Source organism: Acinonyx jubatus, chromosome D4 (assembly GCF_027475565.1).
Source record: "Acinonyx jubatus isolate Ajub_Pintada_27869175 chromosome D4, VMU_Ajub_asm_v1.0, whole genome shotgun sequence".
In the NCBI taxonomy this organism is placed as follows: Eukaryota; Metazoa; Chordata; class Mammalia; order Carnivora; family Felidae; genus Acinonyx; species Acinonyx jubatus.
Genome location: NC_069391.1, coordinates 50,768,945 through 50,795,537, shown reverse-complemented (window position 1 = coordinate 50,795,537; position 26,593 = coordinate 50,768,945). Strand labels below are relative to the sequence as shown.

Below are 26,593 nucleotides of genomic sequence, written 5' to 3'. Positions count from 1 at the left end.
CTATTAATGGGACAGCAGCTTAGGGATGTTTCAAAGTGGCATTTTTGTCTGTTGCCCTTTTGGGCCTCTGGGGATCTTAGAATAGTCCATTCTCCCCATACTCCAAAGCCAAAACCAAAATCAAAACCAAAACTATTCCTGCCAGCATTTCAATTAATTAGGAAATCAAGAAGGCCCTAATCTCCCTGAAAGATCAACGTGGAAAGAAAGACTTTTTTCACTTAAAATGCAGTCTGATTTCAAAAGTATTAAATACATTGGTAATCATAATAGCTTTCAACCTGATGGCAATTTAATATTTTATCTCGACCTGTAACTTTGATATCTTGCCTACAAGATTTCAAAGAGGGATAGAGAAAAGACAGAGAATGGAGAAATCAGCTGGATAAAGTAGCATGACCTAAAGGAAGGAGCTAGCTTGGAGTCTACTTGACTTGGGTTTGAATCCCAGTCCCCCTTACTCCTGACAAAGCTGCGAATTCATAATGTAAGTAAGCTAAAAAAGTGGATGGATCATCTGCTATAAAACTCACATAGTTCTCTTCACAGGAATAACAAAGCTCTAACCCTAGAGCCTAACCAGTTATTTGTAAAAAGAAAATGGAATGACAGGACCTCAGGCAACAAGAAAAAACTAGTACCAGCTAAGATAGAACTTTACAGAAAAAAGATGACACTAAATTATCTGGGTCATTATTTTAGGAACAAACTGTGTTGCTAAACTCAACAGAATGGCTATCTTGTGCCATTAAGAGAAGACTGAATTATGTTTTGCATATATATTTCATAATATAATACCATGAAGTGAAAAAGATTTGGAGACAGTTATCTTTATTTACCTAGAAAAATCACCATTGACTATTTATCTAGAGCACCACATTGACAGATTAATGGGATATTGCTGTAGTTTATTCTTAATGACTAATAATATATTTCCATAGGTTATTAAAAAAACAACAACTCTTTCCTCAAAGAATCATAATGAGTCTAGAGACTCTTCTAGTTATTTTGGTGGGCTCAAGAATTAGCATGAGTATATTATTATTTTATGAACTTTTCTTGTTATGGGATGGGGTTTCTGTAGAACCAACATTTCACACAAGGAACTTTTATTCTCACAATGCATTGAGTGAACTAACTGAGTTAGTTTCCAAGGTTTTTACTGGTGGGAATTTAAAAAATTTAGACTGGGAAAACTGTCAAGTTAACCCTATAGAGACATGCATACATAAACACCTCTCTCTGAACCTTGATTGTTTCATCCCGTTTCTCTTAATGACTACCATAGATCAAATGGTATTTTTAAAATTAGGATTTTATGATGCCCATTAAAAAAAATTAACTTTGTTCCTGAGTCAGGTAAAGATTAGAGAAGGAAGGCAGGTTGATTCTGTAGATGTTTATATATTAAACTAGCTAATCAGATGTTTGAATCTGATTCGTCTCCCTCCTTGGCATGTGGAAATAGGCAATTTTCCTTTTTAGGCATATGCTACCATACGTGGCTATGACAAAATACACATGTAAAGGGTTGGGTTACCATATACCCTTGTGTCCCCAGGGCAGACGTGATTTATGTCTTATGTCTTGACATCCTGTCTGGTTTAGCGTGTATCTAATATTTTATTTTTTAACTAAGTGATATCATTAATGTCATATTAAAAATAAACCATGGTGTTCTACTGCAGTCTCATTCAGTAGTGTATGAGATGTATTTGCAGTGAACAGAGTTCCCTCTTTAAATTGTGATGGAATATGAAAGCCAAATGCTTTTCCCCAACCCTTTCCAGAAGCAAGGTAAGTAATAGTTCCCTTTTGAAGGTTGCATGCTCTCTCATAAAAATAAGCCTTCTAGGGCATGAGTAGATCTAATGGTCTTAAGTTGTGTTGGAAGAAGCTCTGATACTGTTGTCCCTGCGGGCCGCTTGGTTTTTCAGCTGTTTGGTCTGTGGCCCAGGCCACAAAGTGCACAAACTTTTCAGGCCACTAGTATGTAGGGCCAGTGGGGAACAGTAAATTATACATTGGGAGTAAATGAAATATGCGTGGGGAAGTACAAGTCAAGCAGTTCTGTCATGGTGCATATAGAGACAAATCTGAGTCACTATATTTCTGTCGTAGTGATTTTGTCATTTACTGTCTGGTTCAAATCTAAACATAAGTATTTGTTTTACCCAGGTAGTAAGAATTATTTCAGAGTTATCAGAGCAAGCTCTTAGAAGCCAAGTTGTTCACTGTTTCAGCTCTTACTGGTTTCTTTCTGGAAGCCAGGTGAAATAAAAATTAACTTAGGGGAGATTAGACTCATGTAAGTCTGGAGATGTCATTTCTCTTTAGTTGTCAAAGGAGTGCCCAATAAGATATCCCAGAAATAGGTTCAAGTTACCATTGTGCTATTGGTTTTGTAACACTTTTATTAAAAATATTTTGGGGGAGGGGTGCCTGGGTGGCTTGGTCGGTTAAGCATCCGACTTCGGCTCAGGTCATGATCTCACGGTCCGTGAGTTCGAGCCTTGTGTCAGGCTCTGTGCTGACAGCTCAGAGCCTGGAGCCTGTTTCAGATTCTGTGTCTCCCTCTCTCTCTGCCACTCCCCTGTTCATGCTCTCTCTCTGTCTCAAAAATAAATAAACGTTAAAAAAAAATTAAAAAAAATATTTTGGGGGAACCTGTGTGGCTCAGTCAGTTGAGCTTCCAACTCTTGATTTTGGCTCAGATCGTGATCCCAGGGTCGTGAGAACCAGCTCTGTGTCAGGCTCTATGCTGAGTGTGGAACCCGCTTCAGATTCTCTCTCTCCCTCTCTCTCTCTGTCTCCCTCCCTCTCCCTTCCCTCCCTCTCTCCTTTTCTCCTCCCTCTCGTCCTCTCCTCCTCTCCCCCTCTCCCCTCTCCCTTCCCTCCTTCCCTACATCCCTTCCTCTCCTTCTGACCCTCTCACTGGCTCCTGCTCTCTCTCTCTCTCAAAAAAGAAAATCTTTAAAAAAATATTTCAACAAACCCATTTGGTCCCAATGAATTTTAAGTGTAGAATAATGAAAATATCCATTTCTCAAACAATTGATAATGAATGAGAAACGTAGAAAACACTTATTGGCACTTCCTGTCCACCAGGAGGGCTGTAGTGATATTAGTAACTGTATGAAACCAAAGACACAAATCTGAAGGAGCACCAGGAGCTATTTCAGAAACTACTGATTATGTTAAAGAGATTACATGTGAAAAAGATGATTTAGCACGTATAGCTGAAGAAAGTGCTTTTATCATCACTCTGCCCCTTCATTTAGAATAAATGGCTGTTCCTGAGTTAATTTAGCTCGTTCATTTCAAATTATCTTGTGCAGAAAGTGAAGCAAGAAGAGTTATTACTGCATGGATTTTATGAGCAGAAGAATTTTGCAAATATTAAATGGTATAAATTTTGTATCAATGTCATAAGCTGCTTCGAATAGAAAAATCAATGAAGCTAATTCCAGTAATGGCTTGATTATTTCCATTCAACTTATGGAATAATGGTAAATGTTCGAAAGTCAATTTTGTTGAATATGAAACACTTGACAATATTCTAAGTGCTATAGATTCAGTTAAAAATTCAGACATACTGGTGAGATTATTTGTTTCTTGCCATGATAGTAGTACAGTTATACATGTTGGTGGAGGATTGAATCATCCTCAAAATGGCCTTGTTAAATTAGACTTATAGAGCAAAAATTACTTGGGTTGGCTGTGCATATAAGTCATAATTATGTCCAAACAAGCTGATGTTCTACCAGTGGTGATATTTGCCCATTTGATACAGAAATTATAACTTTCAAAATTTGTAACTATTTTGTATATGCAGAGTTAGGATAACTGATATACAGAGTAAACTTATGTTGCATTTAAGAACAGAAAAAAATACTTCAATGTGGTAATACATGCTTTTTCTCTTGGCTGTCTACAAATTGGATTTTAGGAACGTTTACAACTTTGAAGAATCTTTTTGCATATCAACTTTAGTGTCCTATAATCACATGGAAACTTTTTGTAATGGACTATTCTAAATTTTGATTACATGTTGTTTCAAATCAGTTGGGTGAAGTCTTTGATCAAATTACTTAAGAAATGCTAATTTTTTTATTTTTTTTACCTTTAAAGCTTTGAGTGAATTGCATTACTAGGGGAAAAGAGCTTACAAATAGTAAGAAATTGAAATTTACTTCTCCATGAATATGGAAGGTACTAAACAAATTAAATCATGAAATTTTAAAGGATATGCAAATTATAAATCACAGAAATAGTTACAGTTCACATGCAAAAGTCTACCAAGCTTGATTTAGGGAAAATGCTTAATATAGCAAATACTACAAACATTAGGGTTCCAATTCTTTCTGAATTTAGCAAAATCAATAAATTTCTACTAGATGAAACTAAAAAATAATATTTACTAAGTGTTTATTATATGCCAGCAACTTTTCATGGACTATCTCATTAAATCCTCATGACAACTCTCTGTGATGGGTTAAAATGATTTTTTTTCTGGTTGAAGACATATAGGATTGAGGAGTTAAGTTGCTTGTTCAAGATCACTACTCTTTACTACTCTATTGCATCTTTGTAGTTGGGATTATATCAGAGTTATCAGAGAAAGATCTTACAACTGTTGTTGCAGTCAACCATTGTTATAGCTTTTATTTAGCTTGTGTTAATTTCTGCAAGCCAGTTGAAATGGAAAGTTATATTTTTGGGAATATGAGACTCATGAAAGTTGTTAAAGGAGTAACCAGTAAGATATCCTTAAAAGTATTGCAGCTCAGTTTATGTCATGGCTAATATGTAATACAGGAGGGTGAGATTGTAAGGTAACATCCTTCCAAGTTTGTGGTGACCAAGACCTCCACAGGAAAAAACCCACAAAGGGAACTAGGGGAAATGTTTTGTGGTAAGGAGTGAGTCAAGCCAACATTTATAGCTGGGTAATTAAATGAGGTTTTTGTTTTGTTTTGTTTTTTTTCTGCAAGGCAAAAAGCAGGGGAAAGAAAGCCACAAAACAAGAACATATGCAATCTAAAAAACCTGATTGGCTGCAACAGTGTGATATAGTCTTGTCTTTTTTAAACAAGTCATATATCAGAATTACCTAGGACACTTAAAATAGCACATATTCACATGCCCCACTGAGAAGGACTATATCTGAAATTCTGGCAGTGGGATTCATCCTTGTTATTAAGAGCTTTCAACGTGATTCTTTGATCTATCAGGATTAGCACTACGAGGCCAAAATGCTCTCAAGCAATAGGAAGCTGCTGCACTTTGGTTAGTTGGAAAAAAATTACCCTGGGAAAGTAGTTGAGTTCCTTTAAAAAAAAAGTGTATAGATTTTTGGGATGTTTACAACTACAGAGACTTTCTGGACTAGCTGGGCAATTCAAGTTAGAGCAAGTAAAGATAATTTGGATAGATAAGAATAATTCCAGATTTTAGCAATTTCTCCTAAATTATACATTACAATGATAGATAAGTAAAAAATATCATTTATTGAACAATTTTACTGGCATCAATATTAAGTAACCTGATGTCATCCCCTTTCTTCATCCTCCTTCATCCAGTTTCTAGTGAATTTTTACAACTGTATTATGCCTATTCTCATGTAATGCACCCTCACCCACCCACTCAGTAACTTGCTTTCTATCATTTCCTACTTTTGTCACCCTGGGGAACCATTGCTGTCATCACGATCAACAACAAATATTTATTAGACACCTGTTATGTGTAGGCTAGTGCATGAGGTATAAAAATAGGTTCAAGTCATTTCCTTAGAGAGCAGACTTTGTTCTAGGTTTGTGATAGGGCATTCACTGAGACCAAGTGCCATGTGGCTAAGGATCAAACAGATGGCCAGAAGACAGTCATTGCAAAGGAGTAGGCAGATGCTATGTGGAGGGGCTGGGGCTCAAGTTGAGTTTTGAAGAAGATATCAGGGCTTTTGTTGATAGACATGAAGAGAGCATTCAGCAAAGATCCAGAGGCGGGGAAGTTGATGTTTCTGTATGAAACAATGAATACAGCAAGTGGTAGGATGGCTTTGTTGTTCCTTCTTAGCTCCCCTGAGCTAGAGTGTCAGGAGTAGATTTTATAGTTTGTAACCTCTGTTTTGGTTCAGGGAATTTAAGGTGGAGGGCAATATTCATAATTTATTCAGCTGATTGGATTGGCTTTTTATTTCCCCACTACTTCTTTCAGCATCTTATTACTGAGTTGTGAAAAAATTAGAAGACGGGAAAGATGGATAAATTCAATTTCAAACTGCTAAGCCAAGTCAAGACATTCAGTGATCTTTCTCTGAGTCCTAGAATCCAAGAACCAGAGCATGCAAGGGGCCTTTAAGAATATTACTCAATCCCTTCATTTTACATTATCTGAATTCATCTAAGTCATCTCTGAAAGTTATTATCAGAGTCCTGCCTGGAATTGGGACTGGCTGGCTCCCATTCCAAAGCTCTTTTTTTCTGAAAAGTATGGCTTCCCTCCACCATGCAGTATGACGAAGTTATGTTTCTTGTTTTCAATTGCCAAAAAAATTTGAAAGACTAATTTGAAAGATTCCAACTCATTTTGACTCATTAGATTTCATTCTTGCTCTTGAGTGAGAAGCAATGGAGACTAGATAGATGTAGGGGCCCTGTTGTGGGCAGAGCTCTGGGTTGCAATGTAGGCTCTGCCTTCTCCCAGCTTACAGCACCCGACACAAGTTCTGAGATCTTTGTGGGACTTGGGTTCTCATTTGCAAAGAAGGAAGAGTCTATTAGAAGGGCACTAAAGGGTTGTCTTTATTTGCTCTGAATTTTGTCTTTTTTTTCATGTTGGAAGTGCCAATTGCCAGAAAGTTGGATTGTGTCATGACTGAGTATATGTAGTTTGAATTGCAGGATTTACTCTTGATAAATGTATACTGATGTGGTGGGTTATTCTACTTGTCAAGTGTTTCTTAAATCAGCAGTTGGAGTTGGCATTAGTGAATGGGCACCAATGACTGTAGTTCTGGAGTCTTAGCACAAAGAAAGTGATTTTGCCTTCTTTTGCTGACTCTAGGCAAGTTCAGCAAGAAAGAAAAAATCTGCAGAGATGGTTTTGACGAAAACTTGGCATTTTGCTTTAACTCTGTCCACAAAGATACCCATTCATGATTAATGAATGCTTATTAAATTAGATGAATGGGGAGGTCCTAGAGGGAATTTCATTGCCCAAATACAAAAGCATTGCCCTTCCGTAGAAATTCTCACGTATAGTGATAGTTTGCAGCTTTCTGCAGTGAATTTAACTCTACTTTACCCTCATACATTGTAGTCTTCATTTTTCGTGGGTCAGGCTGGTTTTTCAACCTTGGATTATTTTCTTCAGGTTGCCTAGGTCTCTCCTGCCATAGGTTCTGACACGTGGCTGCCGTCTTTATTTTCTAGACACTCACCTGGCAACTTTATTTTCTGTGTGATATTGACATAAGTAAAGTTCAAATATGTTAGCATTCCTATCTCAGCAATTTTGGAGCCTAAAAAGTCACTATTCTAAGGAGAAGAGAAAAGAAAAAAGAGAGATAGATATCAGAGAAGCCATTTGTAATTAAGATATAGAGAACTAAAACCTCAGGGGGAATATCTGTCATAGCCACTGTGGAGAGAATCATCTTGTTCCTGGATGAGGGTTCCCGGATAATTTTTTCTCAGCATTCAAATCCATCAAACCAAATCACAAAGGAATTTTAAGGAAATGACAAGTTGAGACTAAATTATGGGAGGTATATATCATAAAGGAAATGATGTACTAGTTAAGATAAAGTTTTGGCTGCTGTAATGAAGAAACTCTAAAACAATAATGACATAGATAAAATCGCAGTTTACTTATGTCTTACTTAAGAGTCTGGCCAGATGGTCCCAGGCTTCTGTTGTGGTGCTACAATCTTGAGGGACATAAGCTTTTCTTCTTTTTTATCTTGTTGATCTGCCATCCTCAATGCCAATCTCATCTCGTGGTTCAAGATGGATGTTCCTGCTCAAGTCATCACGGACGCACTTTAGTCAGCAGGAAGAAGAAAGAGGTAGTCAAGCTCCTTCTTGTTAAAATCATGTATAGTATTTCTATTCTCATCCAATTGGCTAGAACCTAGTAAGATGGTCACATCTTACTGGAAGAGAGGCTAGGACGTGTAGTCTTTAGCTTGGTGGCCGTGTGCACAGCTAAAAAGTGTCAGTATATTAGAAAAGAATAACTTCAATCTATCACAGGGAATAAAATTGTAGCCCTATTGTGCACTTAGCTTTTTACATAAATAATAATGACAAAAACAATAATATAACAATAAAACCTACCATTTAGTGTACTATACTGCTTCCTTACTTACATTAGATCCAATGTTACAACAGTTCAACAAGGTAAGAAGTTCTCTCATAGAGAAGAAAACTGAGGCTCAGAAAAGATAATCAACTTGCCCCCAGTGCATAGCTGACATAACATTTTTTGAATGCAGGTAAATTCTCTGATTCCTGGAGACCTCAGAAGGCTAAGATAAAGAGGTTTGGATTTTCTTCTGTAGGCTGTCAGCAATTGAAGAAAGCTTGATGAAACTTAGATGAGCAATGTGTTTGGAGGTCAAGATAGATGGCAAAGTGGAGAGGTGGAAAGCAGGAAATGGTTTAGGGGCTGACGATGTGGGATCATGGGGCCTTAGATCAAACTGACAAGGGTGAAAATAAAAATACAGGACACAGGCAGGAGATGTTATTAGAGAACACTGTAGGGTGCAGGCAGAAGATAGAAACTACACCTACTTGAAGGAGAGTGTTTCAGAAGAGAAATGTCAACTAGGTATAAAATTACTAACTAGGTAGCAAAAAGGGTAAAAAACAAAGTCTATGATAATGGTCCTCAATACGGGTGATTTTGCCCATCTCCCAAGGAGTTTGGCAATGTCTGGAGACGTTCTTAGTTGTGGGGAACTTGTTGGGAGGAGTCATTGGCATCTAGGGGGTAGAGGTCAGAAATGCTGCTGCACATCTTAAAATATACAGAACAAATCTCAATGCCAAAGGAGTATCTAGCCTGAAATGTAAGTATTGCTCAGGTTGAGAAACGCTGCTTTAAGATATGAAGAGGTAGTGACTACAGGAAGCAGCTACCACCCTATCCTGGGGCTTCGGAAAGGAAGGGAAATGATTGGCATTATTGAAATTTAGGAGAAAGAGCCTTGTGGTGCTGACACAGACCTCTGACGAGGGGGCACAGGTCAGGTGGTGCTCATGGCCTGAAGGTACAGGGTTGTGGGGGATGATGAGGCTAAGTGCTTGAGACACTGCAAACTGGATCCAGCGGAACAGAGAGACTTAAAATAGGCATCCTGATAATATAATCAGTTGTGGGATGCAGGAAAAAAGGAATGAAAAATGGCTTTGAGGTCTAATGCTTAATCTTACCCATACTGACAGAAGTATTACCCTAACCACTTGATTTGGGGGTGGGGGGGGAAGATGAGTTTAGTTTTTAGATTGTTGACCTCCACATGGAATCGTCCAGCAGGCAGTTGGAGGACTGTGGAGGGCAAGGAACTTAAACTTTAAGAGGACATGATATCAGCATGGGAAAAAAGGTGGCATTGGATACATAATTGTCAGATTTGGCTCATTTGGGATCAGGGGACAAACACATCATGCCCCTAGCATCATTGCCCTAGAAGTGTTTTCACATTTTTTATTTAGACAAGTTGCATCTCTGGGGTGCCTGGGTGGCTCAGTGGTTGGGCAACTGACTTCGGCTCAGGTCATGATCTCACAGTTTGTGAGTTTGAGCCCTGCATCAGGCTCTGTGTTGACGGCTCTGAGCCTGGAGCCTACTTCAGATTCTGTGTCTCCCCCCTCTCTCTACCCCTCCCCTGCTCACGCTCTGTGTCTCTCTGTCTCTCAATAGTAAATAAACGTTAAAAAATTAAAAAAAAAAAAGAAAAATTGCATCTCTGATAATGATTTTTCTTTTGTATCATTGTATACACTAGGCCATATGGCTCTTATCTTTGGGCTATTCTTAAATGAAAACTTATTTTTTCATCATCCCACTTTTCGTTTGTTTGTAGCCAATACAGTCTTTCTGTAATCCCATTCTGCTCATGTTTCCCTTATAAAAAATGTGTAAATACACAAATTTCATGATTTTTATAATTATGCTTCTTCATTTTACAAAGAGATTAAAAATAGGTGAATTTTCAATTGGTTTTATGCATGTTATGCATACTAGAACAGACAAAAGATGTTAAGTAAAAACTAAGGAAATTTGAACAAAGTATAGACATTAAGAATAACGTATGGATATTGGCTCATTAAATGTAACAAATGTATCATGCTAATGTAAGATTTTAATAATAGGAGAAATTCAGTGTGGGGTATATGGCAACTCTCAGCACTATTTTACAGTTTTTCTGTAAATCTAAAACTAATCTAAAATAAATTGTTTATTTAGAAAAGGAGATTTTGTTAATGGTTAAGGTTTGAAAAACAGGAAAGTGTCTATAGCAGACATCCTTCGTTGCCCACCTCCTATTTTACCAGCTTTTATTCATTCATCTGCCCTCTCCCATGTTGTTCTGTGTTTCAGAAAGGCTAGTTCAGCCCCGGAGAGTATACCCTGTGTATCATTTTTCTAGGGCTGCTGGAATGAAGTACCACACACTGGGTGACTTAGAGTAACAGAAATTTATTCTCTGACAGTTCAGGAGGCCAGAAGTCCAAATCAAGATGTCAGCAGGATTGGTTCCATTCCATTGTGTCTCTCCTAGCTTTTGGTAGTTGCTGGCAATCCTTGGTGTTTCTGGCTTATAACTGCATAACTCCAAGCTCTGTCTCAATCTTCAGTCAGCTTCTCTGTGTCTTTGCTCTCCCCCTCCTTCCTCATATAAGGACACTAGTCATTGGATTTAGGGCCCACGCAGGATATCATTTCAAGATCCTTAACTTAATTACATCTGCCAAGACCCTATTTGCACACAAGGTCACATTCACAGTTACCAAAGTTTAGGATTTGAACACATTTTGGGAGGCACAGAACTCAACTTCCTATATACTAGTAGTTTAAAATGAATGGCAGTGGCCAGTGATCATTTTCATCATGGGAATCTGCCACAAGTCTGGCCCAGGAGAGGAAAAGGAAAGTTTGATTAGGTCTTTCTAGGAAAGGTTTTATTTCTCTTAAATAGTAAAGACAGCCTGTCTTCTTCCTTTGGACATTGGCGTCTAGATGTAATGACTAGAACTTTACAGCTCTTCTATGATTCTGTGGGGATGTTGATAATGATAAAGCCACTGTATATAGAAGGGCAGAGCCAAGAGTCAGAAAGAAAGTTAAAGACTTAGGAAATTATACCTGAATCCTCCTATTTTCAGACTTCTTATTTTCTGGGACCAAAATGTCTTTGTTTTTTAAGGCATTTGAGTTGGGAGCTCCTGTCACTTGCAGGCAAAGGAAGTGCAACAGATAAACTATCTATGTTTACATATTTCTCAAAAGAAAATTTAATGGTCTCAGTCATCCAGTGGAAACTTTTAGATGGTGTTTGAGTTTTCTCAGGACCTAGTATGACACTGAATAAAAATTGAATTTAAAGGAGTTAAAATCTCATTATACAGAAGATTTAAAATACCTTAAAATATTAAAATTAAGTAAAATATGGTCTCTTCAACATTAACTAGTAGATTTTGATATAGCAAATACTTTAAATTTGCTTTTAAATTTTCTGATGAGAGGGTAGTCGTTTCTAAAAGCACATGTAGAGATTAGTAAACCACCTTACTGGAACTTCATGTGTCTATAGCAAATTATTGAATACTCAGGTTGGGAGTCAGTAATGTGCCACCTTCCAAAGGTGACTTTCTAATAAGAATTCCCATGTATGGAGAATTTAAAAAATTGTTATTATCTAAAAATTCTAGCATTAATTCAGATGACAGATCTTAAACGGATACTGTTGCTTCCACATTAGAAGAATCTTCTTATTTCATCAAAATAAGGCCTCTGAAATAATGGACCTTAAAATGTTTTAAGTCAGATTGTTGCAAAAAATACTCTGAAAAGTCTAGGTTTTCGTATATCTAAGTGCTAATTTTCAGGCCAATTTTACCTATTTATTTTGATTTTTAGGCTGATTTCTATTACTGATTTTATTGATATTACGTACTGGTTTGATTTTATTACCAATTTTATTGGTGTGAACTTTTTGTGATGTGTCACTCCTATTGAGGCCCAGAGGAAGATCTAAAGAGACATTGTCACATGTGCCATAGGTCAGAAGCCCAACTTACTCCATATAAGGGGGAAAGTGAAGGGTGAGGGCTGTGTTCATGGCAAAACAATTGAGGTACCACATTTCCATGTCAAAGAGCTTGTTTTAGTAAAACAAGGAAATCCTTTTGTGATCTTGGTGTTGGTAATATGATCACTACCAATATGATGTGGCATTACTTTCTACACACAGAAACTTTATTGCTTTTAAGTCAGTGAAATCACTTTACTGCATCCCTAAAGTATCTATTTTATCTATTGTATCTATATTAGACTATAAAGTCTGGTTATCATTTACTATGCTACTCTAGGTTGAAAGCTGATGGATCACATGGGAGGGAGTCATCAGCGTAGGGGAAGATACAAATACCTGAGACATCTGGCCAGTGGTAGATTCCAGAGAACCATTTCAGCGGCATGTGTCCTCTTGGGCTGCATGGCTTCTGCCCCAGAATCAGGTTCTGCCCAGACAGTGAGAGAGAAGGAAGGGATACAGATAATTTTTGGAAGGTCTTTTATACACAGGGAACTTCTGGATTAAGTTGGCATTCTTCAGTTACAATTAGAATATTCATTTTGTATTTTCTATTTAAATGGCACGTGCCTATCAAATCAATATCTATTAAGTAGGGCACAAATGAGATAAATAAAATAGATGAGAAGAAGTTCTTGTTTTGAAGCTTTTGAAAGGAAGAGTGACTTTGTGAAGATATTGATTTATATCTATATTCTGAGATAGCTACTCTCTTCCTGTTCCTGTTGGTTTGTTTACTATACCTTGTCTGCTTAACCGGATGCTGGGTGGGCATCAGCAGATTTTCTCAAACCTCTTTGGTTGTCTGCATCTGTTGATATAGGGAAGCATCATAGAATAGTACAGTCATTTCCAAATTCTTCTTTTAACAGCGCTTCAACTAAGTATCTTATGAGGTAGTTGAAGACATAAACAGATGAACGTAGAGCTCGTGCATTTAGAACAGGCAGAGTACAAGTGCCTTCACCTCCATCTTTTGAAAACCATTGTTGTACTTAGTCATTTCAGCCAGTGAATCAGTCAGTCAACAAATACTTATTTAATAATGATATTTGCAGACGTTGCCCTTGCCTGTCTGGAGCTTACATTCTGGATCAGAAAGCAGGCACTAAATGCATGCTTCACCCTGAGGTAAATGTCCTGATTTCAGGGCAAGGACAAGATGCTGAGCAAGATACTAACAGGTACTTACTTTAGGTTGAAAGAACAGGTGAAGCTTTTCTGAGGCAGTGGCATTTAAGATGAACATCAGGGAAGAGTAAGAGTTGTCCCGATGGAGAAATGGGGGAGCGTGTTCCATGTAGAGGTGTGCAAAGCACCAGAGGGAGACAAATTTGGTTGTATTAGGGGATTTGGGGTCAGAGAGGCCTGGCCTTGACTTGGGGTTCTGGGTCTGTGTTCAGCAGCTCCGTGACTTCCATCAGGTTATCTGCTTTCTCTGCACCTTAGTTGTTTCACTGGAATGTGGGGCCAGCAATACCCCCTTGCAGTATTTTCCTCTGGATTAAAGAGGACCACGTAAAGCAGCTGTGCTCAGTAGAGCCTGTTTTAGCATTGTGATTGTTGTCATTATTTTTATTCACCTTTAGAGAAGTCTTTTTATGTTATTGAACTTAATACAGTCATGTTTTGTACTAAGGGGTTGGGGGTCACATTTGGGAAGCTAGAACAGGAAATCCACTGTACATTTAAAAAACTATTAGCTCAAACCAAACTAAAATATTCTTTACCGCCCCGTCATGCTCCCATCCGTTCAGGAGCTTGTAGGTTTGAACATGGGAATCTAATTGAGAAAAGGGTTATCTTTCTTCAAATTTTACCCTTTCTGTTTCTTCAATCTTTCAAGTAAATTTTAGGGAATCTTGTTCTTTCTTTGATTCTTGTCTTGGTAATATTGACTCAAAAGCAAAACCCATAAAGCTAGGGGAGCACCAAGTATGCAGTTCTGTTCTTCCCCTTCTGTGTGGAAATGGCATCTCAGAGCTCAAGGACTTGTTGCGTGGGTGTGCGGGCAACATACTTTATCCTCATCCACCTTCATGGATAAGGGTCTTCCGGTGGGGCAGGTGTGCCTGGGGGAAGTACTACCCTGATGAGCACAGTGTCTGATCTGGATTTTGTCCTAGATCTTACAGTGAGATGAAGAGGGCAGGAGAGGGAGGAGACATCTCTTTCATTGCTCCTTATATTGACTTTTTCTCCCAGAAGTCGTCTTGGGAATTAAGAGTTTTCATGCTCTTTCAGCAAAAGAAATGATGAGCAAATTGGTTCAGTATGTTTCCTATGTGACGCTGTCTTAATTAAAAAAAAAAAATGGGTATTTTCTGATTTCATGAAAAGTTGTATATGTAATAATCATACAGTGTACTCCACCTTTAAAAAAATTGTTTTTTAATGTTTAGTTATTTTTGAGAAACAGTGAGAGACAGAGCGTGAGCTGAGCAGGGGCAGAGAGAGAGAGGGAGACACAGAATCTGAAGCACGCTCCAGGCTCTGAGCTGTCAGCACAGAGCCCCAACGTGGGGCTCGAACTCACGGACCATGAGATCATGATCTGAGCTGAAGTTAGACGCTTGACTGAGTCACCCAGGCGCCCTTTTACTCCACCTTCTTAATTGTCAACCATTCTTGTCTCGTTTTGAATATATTTCTTTGAACATTGCTTGTCTAAGTCTTTTTGTTACCAGGAAGGAACAACAAACTATAGAAACCATGAAAGCCATTATGATTATCCATTACTCCCATGCTATATTCATTTATTAGTTCTTTGAACAAGTATTTACTGAGCACTTACGATGCACCAGGCTCAGGCAAGTTTCAAGGATAAAACATGGACAAGACTCTAGTTACTCTGGTCTGTGTCTTGCAAGCCACAGCAGTTATTGGACAGGGGTTTTTTCAAAGTGCAGGTGTCTTTTAGTTTTTCTTTATTGTCTAACTTTCACTACTCATGACATGTTGGTCAATGTTCTGATGGTATTAAAAGCGTGGAATGAGGTCATAGCACTTTCTCTGTTCACAGTGTTTCAGTAGCCTGTACAACTCCAGACATAAAAGGACACAGATATTTATTTATAATGGAAAATAGCTGTCCACATCTTTCACATGGCATGTTTTTCTGATCGTACAATATAGATCTTATCTATAAATGTATGTATGTATACATTGTATACATGTACATAAACATATATGGTAGAAAAGTGATAACCTATGGAAAAACCCAAGGAATAAAATTATCTTCAAGCCTACATCCAAGAGATAACCTCTGTTAAAATTTTGGATTATAGTCTAACATGTTTTATTGTATACATATATGATATATGGGTATTGGGGAGTGGAATTAATATTTATTGAGTCTTATATTCTTGGTGCTATTAGGCTAGGTATACATATTCTCTCATTGAATTCTAACTACCCTTGCAGTTGGGGGAATAGTGTTCTATCCAATTTACAGGTAAGGGGATTTTGACTTACCCATGGTCTCTCAGCTAGTAAGTAAAAGAGGTGGGGTGTATGCGCACAAAGAATTTATTTTAAAAACCCTTTCTATTATAGCTGACTGTAATTATCCAGACAGTTCCATATTTATCCAGGTACTTGTCAGGATGAGGGTAAAATTAGAAATTGACATTGTCCTGGTTTAAGGGGGGAAGATAGGGTGGTAGAGGGGGTCTTCTTTGTAAGATGTGAAGTTTTTTTCTCTGCTTCCTTTTATTTAAATAAGCATTAAAAAAACCCAGATCCTTCTGTAAAATAAATGAACTGGTCCAACTGTTTACTTGGACTTTCTTTTTAAAAATTTTTTAAAGTTTATTTTGAGAGAGAGTGAGCACAAGTGGGGGAGGAACAGAGAAGTAGAGAGAATCTCAATCAGGCTCCTCACCACCAGCACAGAGTCCGATGTGGGGCTGAACTCATGAGATCATGACTTGGGCCAAAACCAAGAGCTGGATGCTTAACTGACCAAGCCACCCAAGCGCCCCTTACTTGGAACTTCTTATGAAGTTTTGAAGGACATTTATGTTGACCTTGGGGCATGTTCCTGGTCCCACCTGGCAGTGCTGGAGAGAGGGGAGTGGATTTCTGGCATGTGAGACACCACACCCCAGTGGGGCGGGCTTTCGCTCCCTGTCTGGGGCTCAGATGCAGCATCGCGCATCCTGTGAACATGGTCTCTGCTGCGTAGGTTTCCTAAAAAGCAGGGCGGAATGACGGGACTTGGTTTCTCAACCAAGATACTAAAGTAGTCACAGCGTTCTTTTCAGCACCTATGCATTGTCAGTTTAGTAAAAACAGTTGTGTAGGTATTCTTGCAAACTGGGTTGTAAAATACAAGCCTTTGGGCCTCCCAATCACAGGCTGGTGTTATGGGTTCTGTTTTCAAAGCACTTGCTTATAACCATCCTTCTTGTATTACCTTTCCTCCATGTGGTGAGTGCTGCTACAGCCCAGTCAAAGGAAGTACGTAAAAGTAGGGTCAATCTCATTGTGCTTTTGCGGATTAAAGTTTTCTCATGGAAACTATAAAGGCTCATCTAAAAACCCTTCTATAAACTATAAAATAAGCCCCTAAGATCTACTTGAATGTCTATACATTAAATGCTTAATGTAGGTACAAAGACCAAAGTGATTTTTGCTTTTCTAGGGTTTCCTTCTGAAATTCCACAAAGTCTTTCAAAGTTACAACCACAAGGAATTCGAGACGCACGCTTCATCTGCATGCCACCTAATCTTCGGGGTGTTGTGTCTTAGAGCACGCAGTGGATAAAATCACTGAATCCACACGAGCCTCCGGCAGTTTAGAATATTTATGATAGAGAACAATAACAAGGTAAATTAGGATGGAGCTCTGGCTTGGGTTTTAAATTTCCCAGATTTTACAAGTCCAAGCATTCTTTTGCCATCCTGACAGGGTTTAATACTCAAGATATGAGCTTCAAGGCCTTGTGAGGGTAATCAGATTTTAACTATGCTTTCACGTTTAGTTCTTAAGGAGTTTAAAAAATACAGTCATTAATTTGAATTGCGACTATTGCGACATACAGTTCTTGAAAATTTTACTGTCTGAGCTATTGACTGGATAACCATGACAAAAGCACTTCCCCAGCATCAGCTAAGCAGATCGTGGGCTCCTGCTGTACATGTTCCCCTGTCAGGGGAAAGGGGCCTTAGGAGCTGGTGGATATTTAGGAGTGGTGACATTATTTCCCTCCCAGCAAAAGCAAAACCCTTTTCCACCCTTTGGTCTTCTCCTAAAATACCAGTATCATAAAACTGTCTTTTAAAACGTTTTTTTTTTCCCCCAAAGATACAAAATGTTGATATGGAAGGGGAATTTTTCAAGAGGAAATCTGAATATCTGCTGTTATGAATATGGAGGCAGGCTTGGGTTCGGTTAGTGCATAACTGCCTGGACAGGGCCTTATTTCAGACCTTGACTCTGGCATTGGCTCCACAGAGCTGCCTGCTGCAGCAGCGTAGAGGTTAATGCTGGCCGCAGCTCTGCTGTGGAAAGCAGATGAGTAATCCCACCTTTGGAGGGTGACACTTCCTCACACATCCTCAGTATAAACAATGCGCAGGCAGCGGGGTATTTGCTGGCAAGGTATATTTCTGTGGGAGGTAGGGAGCAAATGAAGAGGCAATAAAAAGAGACTTAGATAGTTGAAAACTACAAATCTCAACGTGGCAAACAGTTCAGAGCATGGTAGCTGGCCAAGTGGAGGAATCTTAAGTGTGCAAACACACGTCTAATCTCTGAGACCCTCCAGGTGGATCTGTGGCAGGGAAATGTCCTGCTGCATTTCACCTAGTGTGTTCTCTAGACCCCACAGAGGAACCCCTCTGAGTTTCTTCCTAGCCCTTCTGCTCGTGTTGTCATCCTGGCCTTTTGTCTAGTCAGTGTCTCTTCTCTTTATATTTGTCTCCAGATGCTTCTTGGGAGACTGGAGTCTAACCTAAACATACCATTTCTTTTTGATGTGCATGACTCTCCCTTTCATCAACTAGGAATCCTTCACAAGAGCTTAAGAGGCATCTGGAAATATCCACCCAGGCTTCACATTGTCCTATGGAGGAGAACTTTTACATCTGTTAAAGGAGAGACATGTCCCCCACACCTCACCTCCCAGTAGGCAGGTAGTGGTCTCTAGGATGCGGTCTTTCTGAGAGCTGTAGAGACCACATTACTCTGCACTTACTTTTCCTGTGTGTGGAACTGATGCACAGTATTGGGTCAGTTCTCCGTCCCCCCCCCCCCCCCCCCGCCATCATGGGAAATCTTTTAGAAATATTGTAATGGGAGATTAACTAGTTCTCTACGTCAATTTTGGGAAATTTGTTATGTGGTGCTAGTCTGAAGAGTGGTTTCGCAAACATCATGCATGAAGAAACAAATAGATTTTTTTAAAAGTGCAAAGAGACTTATATAGTTGCATGATGGCTAGAAGCATGTTTCTAAATGCCTTTGAAGATCCAGGAAAAGTTGGCTTGAGGTGGATTTATAAATTTCCTTACCTAAGCTGAAGGATATTTGTGACTCCAGTGTTAAAACAAGCAAGAAATCATAAAAGCAAATTAAGTACCTAGTTTCTGGACAGAGCAGTGAGAATGATCTTTTAAAATATGATCCGTAGATTCTGGGTCATCCATACCCAGTCTGTAATCATGTCTTGCTACCACCACCATGTTCTCTGGGCTCTAGCCCTACATGCTGAACCCACCAAGTTCTTCTCTACCTCAGATCCTTTACATATGCTGTTTCCTCTGGCCCTGATGGGCTTCCCAGCCACTCTACATCTGCTAAATTTTTCTCACTCCTGAGTATTATTATTTTTTTTTAATTTATTTTGAGAGAGAGAGAGAAAATCCCAAGCAGGCTCTGTATGGCCAGCACAAAGCTCGATACAAAGCTCACACTTAAGAACAGAGCTACCCACGTGCCCCCCGAATACTGGGTTTTAATATCTTTTTTTCCCCAAGCAGGCCATCTTCTTTGAACCCCTAGTCTTGTTTACCTCCCTCCCATTATCCATCTTAATTGCCTACAGTATATGTTTTAGAGCCTTATCTCAACTAGGAATACGTGGCCACTTGGATGGTTGTTTTTCATTGTCTCCTGGGCTAGGCTATAAGTTATAAGGGCAAGGAAATCTGCTTCCTTGTCCATCATTGTGTTTTCCACACTCAGCACAGAGTATGGTGCATAGAAGTATCTAAAAGAAGTATCTAAATACTTCTAAATAAATAATGGATGGGTAGAAAAATGGATAGGTGGAAAAATAGATTCTTGGAAGAATAAATGGAAGAATGGATGAAAGAATGAAGGATGCTTAAAATAGTAATCTAGAATAAGTTTTGCATTTATTCAATTAGTAGTCTGAGTTTAATCACCTTAACCAAAAATCAGAAGATAAGCCCTCTCATCCCTAGATGCCACTTGGGAATCCCAGTTCCCAGGGATTTCCAGTTCTCCTGGGAAGCTGGAAAAAAAAAAAAATTTGTACAAAAAGAAGAGACCACAGGGGCACTGCCTTCCTGGGACTCTTTGTTTAATATATAACAGCCCTATTTACTTTTGTCATTGTCCTATCATAAGATTAACCACTGAAGAGAAAATGCTACACTTCATCGGTATTTATGCCATTTGTTGTATTTCAAACTGTAATGCTTCAATATTGTGAATATTGTGAACATGCTCTTTTTTCAATGAATATAACTCTAAGTGAGGATTATGAGATGAATGGACTTTTACTGATACAATATAAATACTAGCATTGCTTACTTAAGGAAAACTATGTAAAATCCTACACCTTTGACCCATGAAATGGGTCTCACCAGTTCTTTCCAAAGCAGAGAACTTTCTTTCTCCTTGTGTTGTGAATACACAGAGAGACTCTATTAAAACATTTTTTGTCTGTACATCTATTATATTGCTACACCATTTTATTTTATGAATAAGCCAAGGAGGAACGTTTGCCTCTCATAAATCTTTTACAAGAACAATTCCAGCAAAAGAAACCGCAGATGTAACTGCCAGTTTTAAATTTCTAACAAATTACTCTGCCAGCCCCACGTGTGCTTCCAAGTTGAAAGCTCGCAATACTTGGAAATTTTATGGAGATTCCTGCATTTTAGCTTTGGGATGAACTTAGCCAATGCTAAAATCATGTTCTTATTTAAGCCTAAGGAATAATGGTGTTTAATGTTTACTTAAGACTAACCTCTGCTACTTTGTCCCTGTCTACTATCTTGCCTGCCTTTGATTCCTTTCTTCACAGATGTCCCCAGTTTTCCATTGAATTCTGTGTTTCATTGGCTTGCACGTATGACAAACACAAACTCTTGGTGTCAAAAGTAACACTCATCATGTGGTCTCCCCTGAGTACATTAATTCTCCTACTGGACTGTTGGGTCCTTGTGCAAGGAGGATGCACGTCACCTTGGTACCTCTCAACGCTGTACAGTGACCCGTGTCTTGAGGATGTTTAGTTAATGTTTATAGAATGAAGCCAAAATAAGTATCTTTTTTGGCTGTTGTTGAGTTATTTATGGTACTAATTTTGTGCCACATATTTTGTAAAAATTTTGAAATGTGTGAAAAACTGCCACTTCTTCATATGGGGGCATGGTGGTGATAGGGAAGCAAGCATCTTCAAACCTAATAACATTATGATGTATATGGCATATATTACAATACAACTTAGGGTATGACTTTAATAGACTTGAGTGGAACATAGAATTTTTTTCTCATAGATACTGATAAAGAAGTAGATAGTTTTATACACAGATATATACAAATATGACATCAGGTTCAAGGACTCTGTGTAAAAGCAAATACAAGGTCTACTCTTGAATGATTGCTCTTGACCTTGTAAAATCTTATGAAGAGATATTTGTGTATCCCTGTTTTTATACTTTCTAAGCTATAAAAGTGGGTTTCTACCTCACCTCATTAAATTTTGCAATATTACAGTTTGGAATTAAATAAAAATACAGAATTTGGCTTGATTTTTCAGCCTGCATTATAAATCTAACTTTGGTAACATTTTAAGTTCTCTTTATGTGTGTTTTTTCCTAACTCAAAAGTCTTTAACAAATCTTTCTTTAAAAAAAAAAATTCAACTTATTGAATAGGTAATACAGTCACATGGCACAAACCAGTATATGATATGTCTCTTTTCCTCTGACCCCCAGCTACCCTGTTTTGCTTCATGGATTTAATTACTGTTTACTATGACTTATGTATCTTTCCAGAGTTAGTTTAGATTTACATATGCTTACACATACACATGTGTGCTTTGTGTGTGTGTGTGTGTGTGTGTGTGTGTGTGAGTGTGTGTGTGTGTTAAATGCAAGTGGTAGCATCCTATATACCTTACTTTGCACCTGCTTTCACTTTAGAGCATATGTTCAATCCTTTCTTTTACCCTGGGTCAAATATTTGTGTTACAGTGACTTTCCATTTGTGGGTTCATGTGAATGTCTGTTGCAAGTCTGTTCAGTAACTGTTGTATGTAATTGAGATAATCTGTAAAATGACCCTATGGGCTAAGCCACCTGCAATATTTTGCTTTCTTTATTACAAAAATGGATAAGACTCTGGCTTCTGTCCATTGAGGGTCACAGTCTCTGTGATTATCCTTATTACCAGCTTCAGTTTCTGACATGTTGGGCAAGATGAAACACAAAACTACTTTAGTAAGCCGCCTATAGAAATTTGGCAAAGAAACAAGAAATGCCTATCATTTATTTCTTATTATATTCCGCCTGCTTAAAAAATGTCTTTCATTTTTGCTCTGACATGTCTACTCTACTGATTTCAGTCACTAATTCTTCTCATCACCCCCACCCCAACTTTTAGAAATTCTAAGGTCCTGTGTTTACTTGCTTAGAATCCCATTGCTGTCCTTCTACACATTTAGCATATTTGCACATTACCTTGTTAATCAGCTTTTCAGCTTGTCCTTGCTGGACCAGAAAATGTCAGGGATGGGAAAACATCTTTTCTTGTCCTCTTTTATTTCTTTACCTAAGAAGTTAAAAAGGAACTGTGTCATTGACTCAAACTGAACTAGAGCAGAATTCTGCCTGTTAGTGGGGTGGCAATAATAATTCTGTGACTCACACTCTTGCAGTAAGGTGCTTAGTATCATGTGTTCTAAGAGTAGATTTCTGCCTTTTTGTTTGTTTGTTTGTTTATGGTTCAGACAGTCCAAATTCTGTACTTCTAAGGCAGGGAGTGGGAGTAAGAGAAGAAAGAATGATGACTTATTAGAAAGTCTTGTTCCAACCTAAATAGTTGTGCTTAACTAGTCATGTGTCATTAGACAAGCCATTCAGCATCTCTGATGATGGCATCTTCAACTACTCTGAGCAGAAGTCGGCATGTTTACTTTCATGTAGCTTTCATTTGCTTCCCATTGGATTCTCATTTTTCTGATGTCTTGTTACATTTATTTGTGCCACAAATCATGGTAGCCTCGGTTTTCACTCCTGTGGAAAGTGGTGCTACTCACCATTTCTCTGACTTTCAGTGCTGCTATGGAGATCAAACAAGGATACTATATGTGTGATACTACAAATATCTGCAGATACAAAATATTAGTATACTCTTTCTTTATATGTGTACTGGAGCTGAACTCTAATTGCTTCACGTGAACCACTCTTGTTTCCTCAAGGAGGATGGGGTTAGTCAGCTCCAGAGAAGGCGGAACTGTTGCTCTGTGCACCGTACTCCCTGCATTCACTCCTCTTTGAAATGCACTTGTCTAATGTTGGTGTCAGATCATTTGAAAAAAAGTTCCTCTTAAATACAGAGAACAAACTGAGGCTTGCAGGAGGGGGTGGGGGGGGTTGGGGGTTGGGCTAACGGGCATTGAGGAGGGCATTTGTTGGGATGAGCACTTGTTATATGGAAGTGATGAATCACTGGGTTTTACTCCTGAAACCAATACTGCTTTGTATGTTAACTAACTTGAATTTAAATAAATAAAATAAATAAATAAAATTATCGAAATTTGAAAGAAAAAAAAAAGAAGCAAGTTCCAATTGCCAGTTCTCTCTTACAAGTCATTCTTTTCTGTATTTCAAGGAGATGAGTTTACGGTTAGTCTAGTTGAGTCTGTGCAATGAGTAAAATGCATTGGCAGTTTCAGACTCTCTAATAGAAATGCTTTGAATTACCTACAGATAATTCTTCCTCAGTTTTCAATAGAAAACTGCCCAATCATTTGTGCACAGAATCTGAAGACTAGGAAAAGGCTGCACGGTATTTTCTCCCACATTTACCCAGAGACAGGACAGAGAAGTACAGGTTACAGTCCAGTGAGTTGGGGCCGTGCACAAGTGACACATGGCAATCCAAATCTCTGCCTTAGGGGTGCCTTCACGCCCAGTGGCAGATTAATAAAAACAAGAAGAATGGGCATTTTGTGAATCACATAGTTTCCTTAAAAGAGACATGGCTAAGACAGACCTAGAAAAAAGCTGATCATTTAGGATAACATAAAATCTTTCATCTTTACTTTCAGAATATTTCTAATGACTCCATTTCTGGAACATTCCAGATTTAGAATTTTTTTTTCCTGAATGAAAAATGTTATGATTGACTTGTGTATGAATGTTAGAGAATATGCTCATTTTAGGCTAGCCTTTTCAAATAAAGGCAAATCAGAATTTAACATTGAATTATCAGTTACTGAACATTAAAATAGCTTGCAAAGCGTCACAGAATATATTTGAATGCTGTTGATTTTCTTGAGTATATAATATAATTTATAATAAATGAGGGAAGATTTATAATCAGTTATCCTTTTATTCAGCAAATACTTATATATTTCCATGTATAAGTTAGTGTTAAGGAAGAAAGTTGGAAATTTATGAGGAATAAGATATCATTTTGAATAGTCTGAATTAGGAGAAGAGTCACAGCATAAATATTTGGAATGAAGGAATTGAACAAGATTCTAAAAACGAATAATGCCTAATTAAATAATTGTGTTTTATCCATTCAATCTGTGGGGCTTAGTGATGGTACTGAAAAACAATTCTAATGCTTTTCAAAATTCAACTGAAAAATTATTTTTCAAATTTTTCCTGTGATTTATGGCCACTTTGATGAAACCTTCCATTAACAGATATTTGCTAAGATTACTTCCTCCTTAAATTTCCTTAAATTTACTGCCATTTTGTTCCTTAGGATGTTGAAAGGAAACTATTTTGCATAGCACATTATGCCAAGAGAAAATCACTTTATTAAATAAATTTAAGTAATATACTATATTGCTATTACATAAGACTTCATATTTTGAAGAATAAGTTGGTGTCCACCCTTTTATTTTGGAATAGTTAACTAAGGGCAGACTTTATTATCCAGGAGGAAAATATTCTATTGTGAAATGAATAACTTAAATGCATGTTCTCTTTTATCTAGCATGTTTGCGAAGTATTCCCTTTCAGTCCTGGATGAGGCCACAGGGATACAAACTGTTCAAAACAGGGATAATTCCAGTGCTCTTTTTCTGTTAGTCAAGCCAATGCAGGGAAAGAGCCAAGTTGAGTGGGACACATTGGGATGGTGGGTGCATCACCCAGGACAGAACAGTCATCCCCAGTCCTTGTGCCACAGGAAAGACTTTGTGGATAATCCATGCAGATTGCATGCTTTGATTTTGTTCATTTAATAAAATAATTGGAACAAGTAAACTAGAATCATGTTTTGAGTGTCTGCCCATGTATAACATTTTTGGACTGAGTAGTTAGGTTGTCACAAAACACCCTCTTTTCTCACAGCTTCTGCCTCTTGCTGTTGCAGAGACATTTGGCTCTGCACCTCCTTTACGAGCGGGTGTTCCACGCCAGAGCCAGGACTCCAATTTCCATCCTGGTTCAGAATCCGCAGTCACAGAACTCGATATTTTACCCCTCTATTGCCTCCTTTCTCTCCCTTCATTTATGGCATCATGTGTATTTTTATGAATCCCTTCCCTTTTTCAAAGTTAAAAGAAAGAAATAGGTAAACACAGATGCTCCTGCTGTAACTCCATATGGAAACCCACTTTCTAAATGAGCAAGTTGTAGATCTAAGAAATGAACTGAGCTGTCTGTCTCGAGCTTTTCCCTCTGGGAGTATGCAGCTGGATGGGATTCTTAATTCAAAAGAGCGAAAAGAAGGATATGCGTGTTGGGGGCGGGGTGTGTGCAACGGAAGGATCGATGTAGTCTGTAGGGACATGCAGGGAAAAATCTGCAAAATGTTAATCTCCACCATCCCAGATGATTCTCAGCCTATTCAGTTGTAGGTTTACAGTAGCATTCTAGAGACACTTGGAATTTGAGAAGTCAGGATTAGATGAACTTTCTGGCTATTTCTTGTACCATTCACAATTTAGGAGTCCTGTTTCATCAGAACCAAATCAAAAGGCTGTCTGTAGGAACATGAAGTCAAAGTTCTATTATCACCTCCTTGATCCATAATTTCTGTATTCACATTTAAGAATCCAGTTTATTAAAACAGATATAAGATTTGAGGGCAGTAACCCTTGTACATTTTTATAGTATAAACCTAGCACTGTGAACTTTCATGAGTGGTTAGGTGGGTCAATGAAAGGATTTTGTACATAGCTTAAAATTAATAATCAATGATTAGACTTCTGTGAAATCTTATTGGTTTCTTTGCTTCTTTTAATTTATAGACATACCATTTTTTTGAGGTTTGTAAATGGTAAATTCAGATTTTATATGTTTTTTTTTTGAAAACTTGGTAGATATTAGGTAGGCGAATAATTTCTGGAGATATCTTTGAGTCATGAAGTTGGAAAGAAATAAGAAATAGAATTGTTGCTGATCCCCAGCAGAATTATGCTAGTATTCAAAGACTGATTCATAGAGCTGTAGATTTTGCTTGGTGGGTTCAGAGTAAATCCGGGAACAAGGAGAGGGTTGATAAAGATATGGATTTTTAGTAAATACGTTTGAAGCATTCCGTACCATGGGGAAAAACAGTTTCAAACTTCCAAGAGCTTCTCTGCAGCTGGGAAAGTAAATTCCTATAAAACCTTTTTCACGGTTAACTCCAAAACATGAAGGCTGGCTTTAAACACTGTACTGACTCATGTCTTACCCAGAGGGACAGATTCCCAACTCTGTTAAGATGTGCCTGCAAGGATTTCCTGTACAGAGAGATAGAGTAGCTATTGCCTTTGCTGGTAATTTCTAATCATGGAGTGAGGAGACCACATGTCTTTCAGGATTTAGGTTTTCATCTTT

General features: G+C 38.1%; 1 protein-coding gene and 1 long non-coding RNA gene across 9 annotated transcripts in view; one reads left to right on the top strand and one right to left on the bottom strand.

Moving 5' to 3' along the window:
* Positions 1–26,593, top strand: part of ADAMTSL1 (ADAMTS like 1) — an 872,819-nt gene that overhangs the window by 110,870 nt on the left and 735,356 nt on the right. The window lies entirely within an intron of this gene.
* LOC113595888 (uncharacterized) overlaps positions 22,255–26,593 on the bottom strand; it is a 30,244-nt gene continuing 25,905 nt past the window's right edge. Inside the window, exon 3 of the long non-coding RNA XR_008291172.1 lies at positions 22,255–22,355. This is a non-coding gene — a long non-coding RNA (uncharacterized LOC113595888). The remainder of the gene's footprint in view (positions 22,356–26,593) is intronic.